Source organism: Crinia signifera, chromosome 1, assembly GCF_055691185.1.
Source record: "Crinia signifera chromosome 1, ASM5569118v1, whole genome shotgun sequence".
Taxonomy (NCBI): Eukaryota; Metazoa; Chordata; class Amphibia; order Anura; family Myobatrachidae; genus Crinia; species Crinia signifera.
In genome coordinates, this window is record NC_139217.1 from 401,789,926 (window position 1) to 401,810,146 (window position 20,221).

General features: G+C 44.1%; 1 protein-coding gene across 1 annotated transcript in view; it reads right to left on the bottom strand.

Annotated features, from left to right (window-relative positions):
* MAN2A1 (mannosidase alpha class 2A member 1) overlaps nucleotides 1-20,221 on the bottom strand; it is a 151,543-nt gene that overhangs the window by 110,511 nt on the left and 20,811 nt on the right. The gene's annotated exons all lie outside the window — the stretch shown is intronic.

A 20,221-nucleotide genomic window follows, 5' to 3' on the forward strand; every position in this document is an offset into this window, starting at 1 on the left:
ACTGAAATGGCCATCTGCATTGCCACTGCTCTATTATGTGCCATTCCACGATGCTGTGATAAGTAATTTTTCCATACCCATGTGAAAAGGTTACCTGCATCTCCGGGTCTGAGATCCGAGAGTCCATCTCAGCATGCACAGAGCATCTGGTCTGGCCGCAGGGCATGCTGGGAGGGATCTGTGAAGGATCCCTCACACAGCGTTGCGGTAAGAAGCCCATAGGCTTCTGCAGGAAATTGCCAGCTTTCGCTAGCAATTCCCTTCGCAGCGCTGACACTGCGGAGGGGGGTTACAGAATACAGAAATGCAGTAAAAACCCAGATAACTAGGTTTTTACCACATTTCTGCTTTAGAGAATCCCACCCATTAGCTGCTTATCATTTAACCAAAGTAATGTGGGGCCTCCAGGGCTCAGACTTGTATTTCTGGCACATCCTACAGATGCTCCATCAGACTGAGAGCTGTGGGATTTGAAGGACATCGAAACACCTTAAACGCCATGTTCCACAACCCATTCCTGAATCATTTCTGCTGTGTGACAGGGCAGATTATCCTGATGAAAAAGGCCACAACCATCAGGTAATACCATTGCCTTACAGCAATGTACCAATATCCAAGGTTTCCCAGGAGAGCTTTACCCACAGCATCACAAGGTTTCTACCAGCTTGCCTTTCTTCTTGTAAGGCATCCTGGAGCCATCTCTTCCCCTTGTAAACAAAGCACAAGATACAGCAGTCCATGTGATGTAAAGTGGTCCATCAGACCAGGTCACCTTCTTTCTACGCTCTATGGTCCAGATCCGATGCTCATGTGCACATTGTAGGCATATTCTACTCATGGGTACGCCGGGATTCTAACTGCATCCCCTCTCCTGTGGGGTAGGGGACACAAACAATCTCTCTTGGTAGGTACTAACCACTACTTACTAGAACACCACACAAACTGCCCATTAGAGGAGATGTTCCAATCTAGAGGTCTGGTCATTATAAATTTGACCCTTGTCAGTCACTCAAAACCTTACATTTTCCATTTGTTAGCTACCTAAACATCTGTGCATATATCCCCTCCCCATGACAGGTGCCACTAAAATGAGATAATCAATCTTACATTATTTACCTGTCAATGGTTTATATACATTAATCAAACATAACATTCAGACACACACACACACACACACACACACACACACACACACACACACACTAAAAACAGACAGAGCAGAAAAAAAAAAGCCTTACAAGGACACAACAAACATAAGGTCATTACAATTATAACTCAGCCGGCTATTGTACCGTGTACTATGTAACGTGTACTATTTAGGGCATCCCCCGAGACCTAAAAAAAAGGCAACTATCTCTGCTAAGGGAAAGGTTATTCACTATTAAACCATACAAAGAGCTTTTTCAGGTCATGTCTCTGCCCAAATAACAAACAGGTAGTAATTATATGTTCGGCTTTTTCAACATATTTTAGTTGCATTCAAAATCACCAAGTAAAGACCTGTGCTTTAAAATATGCAAACAGGAAGAGATCTTAAAAATTGCAACAGCACAAAGATAGACAAAGGATAAACACAAGGACAGGTATTGTTGCATTCTAAAGCTTGCGTCTATAGATTTACAGGATACTGGTATGGGTAAATCACAAACAAACAATCTAAAAGTAATGGGGCCTACATACACAGCGACACGGCTGAGTGTTCTGAGGGATGCTAGATCGCTCAGCACAATCCCTCAGAACACAGCGATGTGTCAGTGCTGAGCGATCTGTCAGGGCAGAACACTGGCCTTTACCCCAGCAATTAACTAGATTTATCCAGCATGATGGATATTAGTCACTGGGTCACACATCGCTATGGATGTAGGGGCATTTTCTAAGGGTGGACAGGAGAAAGCAGCACTGATTTTTACCAATCAATATGATTAATTCAATAACAATTTAACATGTAAAAATACACCACAATAAAAAAAAAAATGAAACAATATATAAAAAAAATCTATTGAAATGGACCCAATTCTATAGTCACCAAATTGGAGAATGATTTGTCCTTCTCTGATCTCAGTGGATAAATAAGATGGAGTCCGTATTGGCCACTTTATGGTGTCCTGAAGGTGTTAGGGTGGACTCAACCGATGGCACAGTTGGAATTAGCCGGATCGGGAGTCCTCACTGCTGCGAGTGACCTGCCCCCTGGACCCAATTCATTTTCAAGGAGACACCTTTCTACACCAAAGAACTTGTCCCACCTGCTGATACATCTGATCGGACCTCATTTATCCCCGGAAGTCTCTTGCCATTCACAATATGGATACCTGTCACTCGCAGCATTTTTGTTTTTTATTGTTGTGTATTTTAACATGTTAAATTGTTATTAAATGAATCATATATTGATTGGTAAAAATCAGCGCTGCTTTCTCCTGTCCATTTTTATTTTCAAAACAACGCCGGACAAGCGCTCTACACTAACCTAGGTTAGTCATTTCTCACATATTCTAAGGGATCTAGTGAGATCTCTTTGAAAATGCCCAGGGATCCCTATGCGTGTAGGCCCCATGGGAGAAGAAGACTAAACTGTCTCTTAAGCCTGGGGTAAAACAAAAAAACAACAGTCTCCACTGAAAAAGCTGCCAGAACAAAGGGAACTTGTTGGGTAAGGTACAAATATTGTCATTGTGCCAGTATTTACATTTACAAATTAGACCTATTAAAAAAATAAAATAAGGCTATATTAATGAATCACAGCTAAACCGCTAATAGGGCAGTGTATTTGCTGAGCAATTCAAAACATATGGTTACAATGGTGCAATACAGATCAACAATTCTGCACAAGCCTACAGCAAAAATACAATTGATGTCATTTATAAAAGAACATCTATATACATAGCACATGCTTCGAAACCTAGAAAAAAAGGAATTGTACATGATTACCTCTGAGAGAAAGATATAGTTTCACTTGCTGCCAACAGATGGTAATGTTTCTGTGACACACATTTATAATAAAATTATTATCACAGGATGGCAGCCATCTAATATCGGATGATCGATCATGTTGCGGCATGCGAGGGGGAGACCAGGGGTTACACCGATTACAGTGTGAAGACAGGTGGATCCTGCGCTTCGATGCGATAGCTCCATGGGGTCTGAATAAAGCTTCAAGTCAAGGGGCCAGGGGGCAGATGTATTAAGCCTGGAGAAGAGATAAACTGGAGATAAAGTGGAGATAACTTGGAAGAGATAACACACCAGCCAATCAGCTGTGTTTGAAATATGACAGTTGGGATCTGATTGGCTGGTGCATTATCTCCTTCCACTTTATCTCCAGTTTATCTCTTCACGAGGCTTAATACATCTGCCCCCAGATTCTCTAAGCTTCAAGTGATAAAAAGCCAGCCAATCAGCTCCTATCTGCCATGTCACAGGCTGTGTTTGAAAAATATCAGAAAGGAGCCGATTGGCTGGCTGTTTATCACTCTGCATTTTAACACTTTTGAAGCTTAGAGAATCTGGCCCATGGAGTACTACTCAATTAAAATAGTCGATACGGTGCTTGGCTAAATATAGATATAATTGTAGGTTAGATATATAGAAGTCCAAATAAGTATAAAAAATATTGTCTATTCTCTTGTATAATGTGTTTTTCTTGTTTCTGTAATGTGATTTGTGTAATGTTATTGTATGTGTATATGTTTTTTTTTGTGCATGAGTCACTATATCACCATAGTTACAGGTAAACTAACTCACACAGGACGCTATGGAATGGCGCTGTGTTGACAACGTCACTAATTAGAGTCACTGAATCTGGCTTGCATGCCGGGTGGGGGAGACGCAGGTTGAAGGTGTATAAAAGTATGTTTGTACAGATTGTTAGCCTGAAGACAATACCGGTGATGTATTAAAATGTTGCTGTGGAGTAAAGAGTTTATTTCAAAGAGGCTGGTGTGCTGCAGTTCTTGTCAATTATATGTGCCTAGCAGCACATCAGGAGTCGTTAGGCTGCTGGGCGGCCAATAGCGGCATTCGGGAGGAGCCGCAGGATGTAAACACTACCCGTGTCTCCTCCTGTCATTTCGCTGGATTGGGTTTTTCGGTTTATTTTTTTTGCGAAGCACTGGGTGCTACTTTGGAACGAAGCGGACCCGATCTACACTGGAGAACCTAATGAGTAGGTTTTCTTCCACAGGTACCCACAGGATTTCTTCAGGACTGGACGAACGTAGAGCTACCTAATGGCTCAACATAGGCAAGTATCTGTATGAGTGGGCTCTGTATGGAATAAAAGTTTTATTTATCTGGTGTGTCAGTGTGTTGATTTAACGGTACTTGTTTCCTAGCACGGCGCCACCGATTTTAATTGTATGCAATCGGGTTGCAAAAATCGGGTCAATCGCATCGCATGCAACCAAGTTGCATGTGATGCGATTGGAACCAATGTGAAATGGTCCCTGAGAACCGATCTTACATTGGCCCCAATGTAAAATGCCCCCCAGACCCCATTTTTCATGGTATGCCTCCCCATTGTTAACGCCATGATCAACGTGAACCCGAAGCGTGGCGAGCACAGCGAGCCTGCGCGGGGCGGCGGTACGCATCCTCCAACCTTTTCATACCCCCACTATCCACGTCGGCGTGGAGTTGATTTTATATAGTGTGGCGAGCCACCGAGCCCGAAGCGTGGCAAGCGCAGCGAGCCCCGCGCATTACTTCAGCTATTACGCGTCCCCTCGCTGCGCTCGCCTCACTATATAAAATCAACTCCACGCCGAAGTGGATAGTGGGGGTATGAAAAGGTCGGAGGATGCGTACTGCCACCCCTCGCGGGCTCGCTGCGCTCACCACGCTTCGGGTTGGCGTTCATCGTGGGGTGGCGTTAACAATGGGGGGGGGGGGCATTTGACATACCAATTACCCATCAGGGTGGGTATACAATCAAAAATTGGGTATGGGGGGCCATTTAACATTGGTTCCTGTAAAATCGGGTCCATCGCATTGGTCGCATTGTATGCCATTATAATGGCATACAATGGACCCGATTTTACATAGGAATTTAACATTACGTACAATGCTAAAATATATTAGGAAATGCGCCCACTGACCTAGTGGAATGCGCCTTCAATCCTGAAGGAGTAGGCAAGCCCGCTACTAAATAAGCCTGCTGTACCACCGCACGCATCCAATGTGCAATGGACTGTTTTGATGCCAGACGTCCTTTCTTCTGCTCATCGTAGAGCACAAAGAGGCAGTCCGTCTTGCGAGCTCTCGCTGTTCTCTGAATGTAGACACACAGAGCACAAACCACGTCCAAGGACTCTGGAATATCCGGAGAACTTTAACTAGAAGGAACCACAAGAGGTTGGTTCAGATGAAAGGAGGAGATCACCTTCAGGAGGAACTGCGGGTTTGTTCTCAACTCTGCTCTGTCCTCGTGAAAAACCAAGTAGGGACTCTTACAAGATAGAGCCCATAACTCAGAGACTATGAACCGAGGCTAATGCCAAAAGTACCAGTTTTCCAGGTGAGATCCACCACTGCCAAAAGTTTAAACCATGACAACTGTAAGAAGGCTAAAACCATGTCCAAGCTCCACGGCGCTGTAGGTGGTACAAAAAGGAGGCTGAATATGAAGGACTCCTTGAAGGAATCTGCACCTCCAGGTAATGCAGCCAATTTTTTTTTCTGGAAGAAAATGGACAGGCCTGAAATCTGGACCTTTAAAGAGCCCAAGCGTACGCCCAAATCCAAACCAGCTTGCAGGAATCTAAGAAACCTATCCAGGTTAAATTCTGCTGGTGGAAATCTTTTCCTCACACCACCCTACAGATTTTCTCCAAATATGGTGGCAATGGGTCGCTGTTATCGGCTTGTGGATATGACTGATGCGTGAAGGCCTTTATAGGCTAGAATCTGCCGCTCAACCTCCAGGCCGTTAAACGAAGCCGCCCTATGTCCTGGTAAACGCAGGGGCCTTGAGTGAGCAGATCGCTTCTGGGAGGTAGACGCCAAGGTACCTCCAGCAACAGGGCCTGAAGATCCGCGTACCATGCCCTTCTTGGCCAATCTGGTGCTACTAGAATGGCTTCCACCCTTTGACTTTGTACCGTTTTGAGCACCCTTGCCAGCAATGGAAACATGTACACTAGGCTGAAGGACCACGCCATCGTCAGGGCAACTATGGCTTCTGCCCGAGGATAACCGGTTCTTGAGCAGTACCTGGCGACCCTGTTGTTGAACTTGGACGCCATGAGGTAGATTTGTGGACAACCCCATCGATCCACAATGCTCGCAAACACCTGAGGGTTGAGACTCCACTCCTCGGAGTGGAGGTTGTGGCGACTGAGAAAGTCTGCCTCCCAGTTGTCCACTCCTGGGATGAAGATGGCTGAAATTGCGATCACATTCAGTTCTGCTCAAGACAGAATCTTGGAGACCTACCTCATGCAAGAGTCCCCCTTGGCGGTTGACATATGCCACTGTTGTAGCATTGTCGGATTTTACCTGGACCACCTGATTCTGGAGAAACGATTGAGCCTGTAGTATCTCGTAGTACACAGCTCAATTTCAGGACATTGATGTGGAGTTTCGACTCCCACTCACCATCCCAACAGGCTGGCATCCATTGATAGGAGGATCCAATCTTGGATCCCGAACCTCCTTCCTGCTAACAGGTTTCAAGCATGGGTCCACCACAGTAGCGATTGTCGGGCTTGATGTGACAGGAAACTCCTCTTGTGCATCAGGAGATGCAGCCCTGACCATTTGCTCAGCAAGTCCAGTTGGAACACTCTGGAGTGGAACCTCCCAAACTGGATTGCCTCAAAGGTAGCCAACATTTTACCCAGAAGCTGGATACATTGGTGAACAGATACTTGAGGCTTGGCCAGAATCTCTGAGACCAGAGTCTGAATGGCCATCGTTTTCTCCTGGGAAAGAGAAAAACTTTTTTCTTCCACGGAGTTCAATACCATTCCCAGAAAAAGAAGGCGACGTGTCGGGTTCAAGGAGGACTTGGGGATATTGAGAATCCACCCCTGGTCTGACAGAACCTGTCTGGTTATGACAATATCACGTACCAGAATCCGTTACGATCTTGTTTGATTAGCAAATAGTCTAGGTATGGGATGATTTTGATCCCTTCCCTCCTCAACAAAATCATCATATCCGCCATGACCTTTGTAAAGATGCTAGGCGCCGTTGACAGACCGAATGGAAGAGCCCAGAACTGAAAGTACTCATCTCAGAGAAAATCTCAGAAATGCCTGATGAGGGCCCAAGATAGGGATGTGGAGGTATGCGTCCTGCACGTCTAAAGACACTAGGAATTCTCCCTCCTCCAGGCTTGCTATTACCTCAGTGACTCCATTCTGAAAAATGGGTTCAGGGACTTTAGATTCAGTATGGGCCGTACCAACCCGTCCGGTTTCAGTACAATGAACAGGTTGGAGTAATAACCCCTGCCCTGTTCCTCCACTGGGACTGGTACAATGACGAGCGATTTTACCAGTCTGTGTATTGCTTGGCGCAAGTTTACCTGATCCACCGCAGCTGCTGGTAAGCCTGAACGGAAGAACCTGTGAGTGGGAGGTCCTGCGAACTCCAGCCTGTAGCCATTGGAAATAGGATCCCTCACCCAGGAGTCCAGATGAGAGACATCCCACACGTGGCCTAGTGCGCTTACAGGACCCCACTTCAGAGACTTGTGGGGAGACCCCCGGGTCATGCGGAGGGCTTTTGGTTTGCTGTCCCAATAGGACGGTCCTGGGATACTGGGGCTGCAGCCTTTCTGAACTTGCCCCCGTCACCTCTGGCAGCAGAGGAAGCTCCTCTTGCCCGCTGCTTGGGCCTGGAAGGCCGAAATAACTGAAACGGCTGATGTGACTGCAAAGAGAATGGACGCCTGGTCTGCGTGGACATTGTCGGCAGAAATGTGGATTTTCCTGCTGTTGCTTTGGAAAGGAGGTTTTTTTTGGGGGTGGTTCCCGCACTGGAGTTCCGCCTTGACCTCAAAAATAATTAAGGCCGAGATAGAAAACGGATATAAATTTCAGATATATCCAAATCCCAAATAAATAACCTGAGTAGCTAGTCAGTGTCGTATTATAGTCGGGTTGGGGGTGCTCCCCTGAGTAAGGAAATAGCATATATTACACATGTAGAAAAAGACGACTTTTTGGGGGGCACACTTGAAACAAATGATATATGTATCAAAAAGGTATACTGTGGATTCAATGGGTAATTAATGTTTTAAAACTTAGCTTTTAATAGTATCAAATTTATAAGATAAAAGTAATCTCAGAACATGAGATATATTGAAACACACACAACACATACAAACCTAGATTTAAAAGGCAAAAATCCCCCGCCTAGAAAGCGGGGGTACTAGACCACACTCCAGAAATTAATCACTAAATTGTGGATGTCTCAGCAAAGCAATAAATAAATAAATAAATATATAAAATATATATATATATATATATATATATACACACACACATACATACATACATACATACACACACATACATACATACACACACACACACAGGGTATATGTTTACAGATGTAGCGAATATTGCAGAGTTCAGTTTATCAGGAAAAATAATAAACAATTTAATTTTGGCCGTTTGAAAATAACAACCGTTTAACTATTCCTGAAACTCAATCAAATAATTTCCCCAGTGTCTCAATGAACATAAACCAACATTTTATCCTCACATTTAAGTACTGATTGTTATAAGTGGGATTAACTAAATATCCACTGGTCTGAAAACAGTCTGTAATGGGGTAAAATCAAGGCTCAAATGGGACACTTAGTTTCCAATCAGCAAAAACTCTATCAATTCAAGATTTTTGTATATGACAACACTGTATCAATTCAGAGTATACATATGTATCCAGATATTTTAGTGATAATTCATTGGCCCTTCATAGATTGAAAGGTCTAGTGTAGAGAGTTAAAGTCATGGAGAGATAAATTGGGCACGTTATAGATTGGAAAGGTATCCAATTTGGAGGTTGGATACTAAAGTGCCAATGATTACCTTTAGTCACTCCCTGTAGCCCCAAACATCGTGAATCAGAGGATGATTGTTAGGAAGGGTAGAGAAAAAAAGGGAATCACGGCATAAATAATGGTTGGCCAAAAGGAATGCTTCTGCTGCTCACAAAAAAAACTGTACCTAATTATGACTGTTGTTCATAAAGGACAGTGCAGTGAAATAATGGCAGTTCCGTGAGAGAATTTTAAAATAAAGAAACAGGTTTAGGAGATTTTATCCCACAGAGTGCTTGATTAGTTTAAATGCAGTAGGTTATTGTTTCTTATCTGTTAGGAGCAGTATGCTGCGGACCCGTCCTGTAACACTGTTACTGTCAAGGACTTCAATCTCTTACTGGCATATTGCCGAACAGGAGGCGCCGGGATAACAGCAGGTCGCTACTACACAGTATGCAGTGTAGCAATAGCTGGGCGACGCGCGCCGGGTACTATCCGTGTCTTTCACGAGAGCAGTCTGTTAGGGAGCCGGTCCTTGCTTTGTGTGCAATGTCAGGGGTGTAGAGAAGTTTGCCAGATGGCACGGAAGACGCGTTTCTCCCCTCCCTGGGGCTTGTTCACATCCTTTGGAAATGAGGTAATCTAACTTACTGCCGAACAGCTTCTCCCCTTTTTCTACACTACGCATGGAGTAAGCGTCTGCTACCCACTGGCGTGGGCACAGGGCCCTACGACCCGACACCGCCATGGCAGAGGTGCGGGCGTTAATGGCTCACAGTTCTTTTTGAGCATCACACAGCACTTTTGCAGTGTCTTGGATATGGCGCACTCTATCAGTGACCTGCGCCACTGACATATCTGATGTTACTCAGATTGCGGGTTAACACAGAATAAATATTTCCACACTCATCTAATATACATATATATGTGTTGTATACTTTTGTCACTACATATACACATATTTATATATTTTTCACTCTATATACTTTTACATTTTTTCCATTTTCTTTATTCCTAATATTATCTATTCCTATATTCCAATTGCACTACCTACATACATCCTAACAAAAAATCTCTATAAATAGAATCATTAATTTCATGAGGAACAACGCATATAGCTTTGAGATATATAATTATCTAATAACTATATGGCCATATAACCGTATTATATGTAAAAAAAGCTAAAATATATCATAGCAAATACATATGTCACAGTTCGTTCAATGAGAATAGATGTCAGCCTGCACATGAACTGAGGGAGAATACGTTACCTCTTCAAACAGGTAGAGGTATAAGAATCACAAATCACTTGTGACAGGGAGGTTACCAAGCAATGTCTCCAGTGGAAGACGCCAAGGTACGTGGGGACGCAAGGGAAGTTTAGAATCAGAGAACGTCACTACGTGTCTCAACTATACATACACGTTCAGGGAGCAGGGAAATAGCGAGTCGGCCCCACGTGGGGTATTCAGAGGAACACTACCCAATCAGGAGTAACGCCATCTCCTGCGTTACGTAGGAAGCGCCAATTTAGCGCTATAAATACATAGCCCAGCGGCAACAATACCACGTGGGTGAACAAGCCTCGGTATTCAAGGCGAAACGCGCGTCCATCACGCATATGCTTAAAATTCTGACGGGACCTCATACATGGATCGAGTCATGGAAAGGCTAAGTGTATCTTCTTATGTGCAGATCGTGTTAAATGTTTCCACTTAAACTTGCAACTTTGTTTTCAGTCATAGTGTATCTGTGTCTGGTTATCCCAGACAAACTTTGAGCTGCTGACATCTAGCCTATATGTAAGAAGGCTGCTCTAATTGATATATTTTTGAGTGGCATACTCTTATTGTATTAGTAACTTTATTTCCAAAAGGATCAGTCATTGGTGTATCGTGGGGTGTATTCCCACAGTGATCATTATTTATATCATATATATTTTTTGGTACATTTTTGTGAACTAGTTTAAAAATCCTTCTGGTCAACAGCATAACTTTTGCTGACAGATAACAAGTGTCTCTTCTATATACATAAAACGAATGCCTGTACATTTCAGGGACCTAACCAGCCTAAAAGGTAGTACATCCTTGCAGACTTGGTATACTCCTCTTTTCAATACATGCAGATTTTGATTGTGAACCTTATGTGTGCATAATTTATTTATTTAACATCTAGCATACACATTGAGCGATTTTTTGAGGAGATTGTATGGTTGGAAGAGAAATTTTGTCAGCTCATTTTGGAAACGTTAGGGATATGCCGCGGATATTGTCTGAAAGCAATCTATTTGTCATAATCATGATAATAACAAAATTTGCATATCTCAACTAGAGATCATTAGGATAATTAGCCTTTGTAGAGGATAATTGGCAACGAGCTTTAAAGGGACTAAAAACTTTATGAATTCATGAAAAACGTGTATTAAATATAGCACAGTATTACTGTCCTCTTTTCTCTTGCTAAATTAGGGGACTCTCATTGCTGCTGGTCCCAGATCAAGTACCCCTGCACTGGTTTTACCAACAGGGGTGCCACTGAGTTCTGTCAGCAACAGCAGATCCCCATACCTTCCTTCACTCATCCGATAGAGACCCCACCATTTGGAGGCAAACCTCTCAGTTCCGTTCACTGTCCTTGGGACACACGGCTGAGCTTAAAAGGCCCACCAAGGGAAATCTATCGGTGAGCTGTATTTATCTCTATCCCTACCTCATCTCGATCCTAAGGGTATCCCCATACATGACTATATGAATGCCTCAATCTAAGAGGATTATGAATGGAGGTATCCCGTCAGAAAAAGCATAAGCATGTCTAAGATTTCGTCAAGCTTTTAATTGCATTAGAAAAATATAAAAAAACTTTTTTTATTTTTATTTACTATTTGTACCACTTTCAGCTGGGGATGATGAATGCCTCATAGGGTTGTGTTAACCCGCAATCTGAGTAACATCAAATATCCCTGCTGATACATTTACATATTTTTTCACGTGGTCAAGTGCTGAATGGGTAATATTATTGCACCCATTTGTAATTAAGCTGTCAATATACTATGTTCTAAATACATCTATTAATAAATGATATTAAAATAATTAAGAGTGCCCCAAAAAGAGAGTCATCTTTTCCCTTTTGTTTTTCTGTACAATATACCATGACTCTTGGGAGCACCACCAATCTATGAACTATACATCTATGTATGATAATGAATCTATACATTGGTTCCAATTTATTGTAGCAATAATTGTAGTCAGTGCGAGAATTTTCTTTCCCTTCCCCTTCCCCCCCTTTTCCTTTGTGAAAACCACTGACATATCTGCCAACAAGCCCTCCTGGATTTGTGAGGCCCAGGTATGAATAGACTTTGCCATCCAGCAGCTGGCGAGGACTGGCCTCTGAGACGCACCACTTGCCGTGTAGAAGGCTTTCAGGGTGGTATCCAGCTTTTTTATTTGAACTATCCTTAAGTGAGGCAGACCCAGGGATAGGGAGTACCACCTTTTTGGACACCAAAGCATCCACAACCGGTGGCTCCTCCCACACGTTTCTACTAACTGAGTCAAAAGGAAAGGCGGATTTGAACCTTTTAGACAGCTGAAAACGTTTTTCCGGCTGTTTCCAGGCTTCCTTAAATGTGTCCTCTAAATCAGCCTGTTCAGGAAAGACAATGTTTTGTTTTCTCTGTGAAACAAAAAATGGGTCCCCCTCTTCTGATTCCGCCAGGGGGAGATCTAACACCACTTATTGTCATAATGAGAGGTTCTGGGCCACGCAGGCATGACAGAGTCCTGTAATGGCTCCTCGTCGTCACTGTTGTTCTGTGAGTCTGTATCAGACTCAGGCAACATGGCGGCCGAGGTGCGCTTGGTGGTTTGTCCGGGTTGGGAGTAGAATTATACACCCTTGCCGACAGGACTGTTAAATCCTGTTGCACTTACTTGGTCTGCACAGTATTTGAAGTCTGAGGGGACCAGCACACCCTTAACCTGAACTCCCAGAATGAGGAGTTGGTTGACAAGCACATATACATACAAGTAATATGCTATACAGTATTGAGTGCACAGTGTAACACACAAGCGCTTTTTAAGCATAAAACACTTGCTGTTTCTGCTGCAGATTTCCCTCTCCAATGCCACTGGAGAGCGTCTGACAGGCAATAATGGCACTGCAGGGAGAAGCAGGAAGCAGTGTTGCCGCCCACAGAGCTCTCGTCCTGCTCTAAACAAGCCCCGCCCGCTATAATGGCGCTGGGCTTATACTAATATTTATACTGGTGCTTGCTGTAGGGAACAGCATTTTTATGGATAACTGCCCTAGTGGTCCAGTGGCTAGCCCTAGCATCCAGTCTGTGACGGAGGGCCTACGCGGTCCCTGTGCAGGGACACCGCGACAGCCGCATCTTGCTGTATGATGCACCGGGGTACCCCAGTGTGTACTCACCAATGACTTCTTCGGACTGAGTCAGGAGTGTGCAGCATGCTGGTCCTGCAGCAGGGACAGCTCGGTACTTTAAGAGGCCTGCAACTTAACCCTTCTCCTGACTTCCCATAAAGCAGGAATGCTGTGAAGTCCAACACAGCATGCCCAAAATAATAAAATAAAATAGAAGACAAACTCTCTGGAGCTCCAGCAGTGTGCATCCCCTCCTGAGGGCACATTTTTCTAAACTGGTTCATGGGCAGGGAATCAGAAGGGAGGAGCCAGTACACCCAGTTCAAAGTTATAGATGTGCCTGTCTCCTGCGGATACCCTCTAATACCCCAATTTCTTGAGACGATCCCAATATCCCATAGGACGTTCAAGAAATAGTGGTGTTCACACAGAACTGATTGGGTACACTGAGGACAGTAATGGATCATCGCAGTAAGCTTATCCATCTGACCTCGGAAGCGTAGAAGCCCAATGCACTGGTAAGAACAGCTGTGTAGGATATGATTACCGACCGCAAAAAATTTATATAGGATTTTAAATACAGTGAATAAATAGATTACGCTGTAGTGCAACCTTAGTCACAATTATCTTTTTATATTCACTCAATTCAAATTTTGTACATTTACTTTAGTGTTATTGTAATTAAAAATAGTTTGTAACTGCGCATTACCACCATTGAAAGTGGTTTAGAGGTGTTTAAATTAAAAACTTCATTAGGTGCACATTAAGACAACAAAGGAAAAAAACTCCATACAGGTCTCAAAACAGCTGTTCTTTCAAAATAGTTTCCCCACTGAAAGAGAAAAGTGGGTATAGAAAACCAGTCAAGATAAGTGTTTAGAGCCAAAGATCTTTGATCGAAAATAATTACACAAGGGCCCAAGGCCTTAACACAGCAGCGGTATGAAATAGAACTGTACAGGTAACTTCAATCATGGCCAGAGAGAACAGGTGTACATACAGGGACTATACAGCTCATAGTAAATGTGTCCAAATTTAACTGACAAAGCTTTCACATTTGTCTGCATTTTTTCTTCTTTTATTTTACAGCTCAACTTTATCACGAATTTTATATTATTCATCATTAACCAATAAAAAAGGAGAGTAATTGATTTTGAAAATAAGCAAATGAGATCTGGCCCGATTGTGTTATATAGAGTGGGCAAAGAGGAAACACACTAGCTAATTACAGCACAATTTTACTTGAGTTTCATATAATAATAATACTAATAATAACAACCGTAAGCATGTTGAAACTGCTGCAACGAAATACGTAATGAAAACACTACAGTAAAAACACAAAAAACAAACACACAGTAGGACACAAAAAAAGAGCTCTAAATTATTTTGTGCGCTTATACATTTTCCCACACAATACATTACATGAAATTAAGAACTATAATTAAAAGATAAGTAAAACAGTCAAATTAATGCTGCTCCTAATCTAGTAACATGAACCAAATATTATCAAAAATATAATTAATAGACTAACGTAAATGAACAAATAAAATAACTTTAATTGCAAGACATTGGGTATTAGAGGGTATCCGCATAGACTGGCACATATATAAAACTTCGAACAGGGTGTACTGGCTCCTCCCCCTGATTCCTCACCCACGAACCAGTTAAGTTAAAAAAACTGTGCCCGAAGGAGGATGAACATGAGAGGAAGGATATAGGTCAATATGTAAATACATATGTGTGAAACATGTGGTGAGATTTATACCAGCACACCCACATACAACCAAAACAAAAAACTGAACTCAACATGAAGCCACCATAGTGAAAATAGGTGGACTTTTCAACAACCAGACGAACTATCTGCAGCAAGACACCGCACTGGGCGGGTGCCCAGTATCCCATAAGGACTTTGTGAAAAAGATTTACCGGTAGGTATTAAAATCTATCGTCTATCGTCCAATGGGATACTGGGATGGTCTCAAGACATTGGGGAAGTCCCAAAGCTTCCAGAAGGGGTGGGAACATGCAGAGACTTCTACAATACCGTCCACCCAAACAGGGTATTCTCTTTGGCCAGGGCGTCAAACTTGTAAAATTTTACAAAGGTATGCTGACCCGACCAAGTTGCAGAGCTGTAAGGCTGAAACACCCAGTATGCGCCCACCTACCTCGCGAAATATGCGTTCAATCCTGAAGGTGTAGGCAGCCACTACATAAGCCTGTTGAATTGTTGCACGAATCCAACGTGCAATGGACTGCTTAGAGGCCCGACGGCCCTTCTTCTGTGCATCATATAGTACAAAGAGGCAGTCCGACTTACGGACTCTCGCCGTTATCTGGATGTATACACGCAAAGCTTGAACCACGTCCAGGGATTCCGGAATATCTGGAGAATTGGAACCGGAAGGAACCACAAGAGGTTGGTTTAGATGAAACAGAGAAATCACCTTAGGGAGAAACTGCGGGTTTGTTCTCAACTCCGCTCTGTCCTCATGAAAAATTAAGTATGGGATCTTACAGGACAAAGCCCCTAACTCAGAGCCGAGGCCAATGCCAAAAGAACCACAGTCTTCCAGGTGAGGCACTTCCACCAACGTTAATGGTTCAAACCAGAACTGTAAGAATGACAAAACTACATCCAAAACTCCACGGAGCCGTAGGCGGCACAAAAGGAGGCTGAATATGAAGGACTCCTTGAAGGAAAGTCTGTACCTCTAGTAAGACAGCCAGCCAATCTCTTCTGGAATAAGATTGACAGGGCCAAAATCTGTATATTTAAAGCGCCCAAACGTAGGCCCAAATCCAGACCTGCCTGCAGGAATCTGAGAAAACTATCCAGTTTAAATTCCGCCGGTGGAAATCTTTTTTCCTTCACACCACGATACATATTTTCTACAAATGATGGTAGCGAGCCGCTGTTACCGGCTTCCGAGTTTGAGTCATCATGGTTATGACTGAGGCGTGAAGGCTTTTATGAGCTAGAATCTGCCGCTCATCCTCCAGGCCGTTAAACTAAGCCGCCCTAAGTCCTGTTAGATGTAGGGACCTTAAGTGAGCAGATGGCTTCTGAGAGGTAGACGCCACGGGTGCTCCACCAACAGGGCCTGAAGATCTGCGCAGCACGCCCGTCGTGGTCAATCTGGCACCACTAGAATGGCTTCCACCCTTTGACTGCGGACTCGCTTCAGCACTTCACCAGCAATGGAAGTGGAACAGATACACTAGGTCGAATGACCACACTGTCGTCAGGGCATCCACCTGAGGATCTCTGGTTCTTCAGCAGTACCTGGCGACCTTGTTGTTGAACTTGGACGCCATGAGGTTGATTTGTGGTCGACCCCATCGATCCACAATGCCCGCAAACACCTGGGGGTTGAGACTCCACTTCCCGGGGTGGAAGTCTTGGCGACTGAGAAAGTCTGCCTCCCAGTTGTCCACCCCCCGGGATAAAAATGGCTGAGATTGCAGTCACATGCACTTCTGCCCAGGACAGGATCTTGGTGACCTCCCGCATGCACGACCTGCTCTTTGTTGTTCCTTGGCGGTTGACTTATGCCACCGTTGTGGCATTGTCGGATTGCACCTGGATAGCTCGATCTTGAAGGAGTGACTGAGCCTGTAGGATCGCATAATAAAATTGCCCTCAATTTCAGGACATGGATATACATTTTGACTCCCACAAGGTCCATCGGACCAGAAAGGACCTGCCCTGTGCCACCGCTCCCCATCCCAACAGACTGGCGTACGTTGTTAGGAGGATCCAATCCTGGATTCCGAACCTCCATCAGCCAACATGTTTGGTGCATACGTCCACCACAGGAGCAATTGGCGGGCTTGATGGGACAGGAATATCCACTTGTGCATCAGGAGGTATGACCCTGACCATTTGCTCAGCATGTCCAGTTGGAATGGAACCTCCTGAACTGGATTGCCTCGAAGGTAGCCACCATTTTCCCCAGAAGCTGGATACATTGGTGAACCTTAGTCTTGGCCAGAACCTCCGAGACCAGAGTCTGAATGGCAATCATTTTCTCTTGGGGGAAGAAACACCCTTTGGTTTTTGGACCTGTTCCGATCTTGCTTTGATTAGCATATGGTCCAGGTAAGGGAAGAGATTGATCCCTCTCCTTCTGGAGTAGCAGCATCATTTCCGCCATCACTTTGGTAAAAATGTGCAGAGCAGTCGACACACCGAATGGCAAAGCTCTGAATTGAAAATGCTTGTCTTTCAGAGCAAATCTCAGGAATGCCTAATGTGGGCCCCAGATAGGGATGACACTAGGAATTCTCCCTCCTCCAAACTTGCCATTAACTGCCCTTAAAGACTCCATTCTGAACTTGCACATCTTTAAGTAAGGGTTCAGAGTCTTTAGGTCCAGGATGGGTCGTACCGATCCCTCCGGTTTTGGCACTATGAACAGGATGGAGTAATAACCCCTGCCCTGTCACGCCACTGGGACCGGCACAATGACCATTGACTTTACCAGTCTGTGTACTGCTTGGCGCAGGATCACCTGGTCCTAAGCAGCTGCTGGTAATCCTGATTGGAAGAACCTGTGAGGGGACGGGCCGGCGAACTCCCTGAGAAGGGGCGTCTGGTTTGCTTGGATGAGGTCGGAAGAAACGTCTTTTTCCCCACCGATGCTTTGGAGATGAGATCATCTAACTCAGTGTCGAACAGCTTTTCCCCTTTAAAAGGGAAAGTTTTTCCACTACGCTTGGAGTCAGCGTCTGCCACCCACTGGCGTAACCACAGGGCCCTGCGACCCAACATCGCTCTTTTTGAGCCTCACAAAGTACTTTTGCAGTGTCTTGGATATGGCGCAGTCTCTTTGCCACTTGTGCCACTGACATATCTGCCAACATGCCCTCCTGGATCTGAGAAGCCCAGGTATGGATAGATTGCCACCCAGCAGCTGGTGAGGACTGGTCTCTGATATGCACCACTTGCCATAGATATGGCTTTCACGGTGGTTCTTATCTGAATTATCCTTCAGAGTGGCAGAACATGGGAAAGGGAGTACCACCTTTTTGGACAACCTGGATACTGAAGCACCAACCACCGGAGGCTCCTCCCACACTTTCCTCCTGACCGAGTCAAAGGGAAAAAGGATTCAATTATACTTACGATAATTCTGTTTCTTCTGAGCTTCTCCATGGCTATATATAAGACGATTCTTTGAATTATGCTGACCAGCTACGCAACCAGACGGCACGTCTCGCTGCTACACCAGCTGCCATGGCTTTAGCAGAATATTCGACAACATCTAAAGATGCTTCACATAGAAACTCTATAGCCTTCATCATGACATTCAAATTCTTTATCAGGTACGGTCTTGAAATTTTTTCTTCTATGTCGGAAGACATATTGGTACCCCAAACTATGAGCTCTCGAGGTTGAGGCCATGGCTACCCCGGCTTTTAATGCCACTGTGGATGTGTTATGTACTTTCTTCAGTGCCATTTCAACTTTTTTGTCCATACTATCTCTAAGATTGGCGCCGTCTTCCAGTAATATAGTGGTCTTGTAAACAACCTCAGAGACAGCAGCATCAACCTTTGGCACCTTACAGTATTTCTCGAATAACTCATCCTTAAAAAGGAAACATTCTTTCTACTCTCTTGTAATTACTGAATTTTTTATCCACATTTTTCCATTGATCAATCATCAAAGCCTTAAGCACTTTGTGCACAGGAAAACTTCTATTCTTAACCACTCTATCTTCAAATAAGGAATCAGGGGTCTCATCTTTCTTTTCCTTATAGTCCATAGCTAGAGATATATATATATATATATATATATATATATATATATATATATATATATATATATATATATATATATATATATATATATATAGATAACTCTGGTTCTTAGGTGTCTGTGTCATCTGCATTAATTAAAGGCGAGTCAGATCCCGCATCACACTCCAAGCTAGTTTGGGATCTGGTTCTTTTAGTTCCCTGCACATCCCTCAGTTCCTCCTTGGTAACAAAGGAATCTTTCATCCACTGCATTAATTGAGTTAGAACCACAGGTTGTGCAACTGCAGGTTGTCTACAATCCTTGCACAGATTAATGCCCTTTTCCACAGGGAAATCCTTATCGCATGACATGCAGTTATTGGGGATGTTCTTGGTCTTCGCTTTCTTCTTAGTAGGAACTTTAGACACACTATAATAAGCAGAAAAATCCTGTCACTAACTATTTCTACCAAGTGACCATAATAGTAGTAGCACCTCTGAGGGCTTACCTCTCCACGGCAGATTCTGGCTTGGGGGGGAGCAGCAATTGGCTTCTGGATCCATCATGGATATCAGCAGCATTGTACTCAAACGAGTATTCACTTGTCATAATAAAGCCTTTTATACCTAGCGCCGAGCGCCTGCACATGCGCAGTACGCGCTTCCGGACGCCAGGTACTCACTTCCGTCCGTATGCTGAAGCGGTTCTAGCAAGAAACTGCTTCCGGCTGTCAGTATCCCCTTCAGTGAACGGATGTTCGCGTCACTTCCGCCGTGTCCTGAACTCGTGTCTTTCAGCCCCGGCATTCTGACCGCTCGTCAGGCTCCATGTATACCCCACTGGTCACGGGGAAGCAGAGGAACATGTGCTGCCGCTTTCTAAGGAGGACTCAGTGCAGGACGCTGCCTTATGAGAACCTCATCTCCCCCGGGCGCCACCCGGATCAGCTCAGCCACACAGGACTGAAATGCTGCATTACCTGAGGTAAGCCCTAGAACAAACATAACAAACCTATACTACCTAGCCTAACTTAGAGACAGAAAAAAGGACTGGAGAGGAAGGGGAGGAGGCAGAGATATACCCAAGGTGGGAGGAGTTAC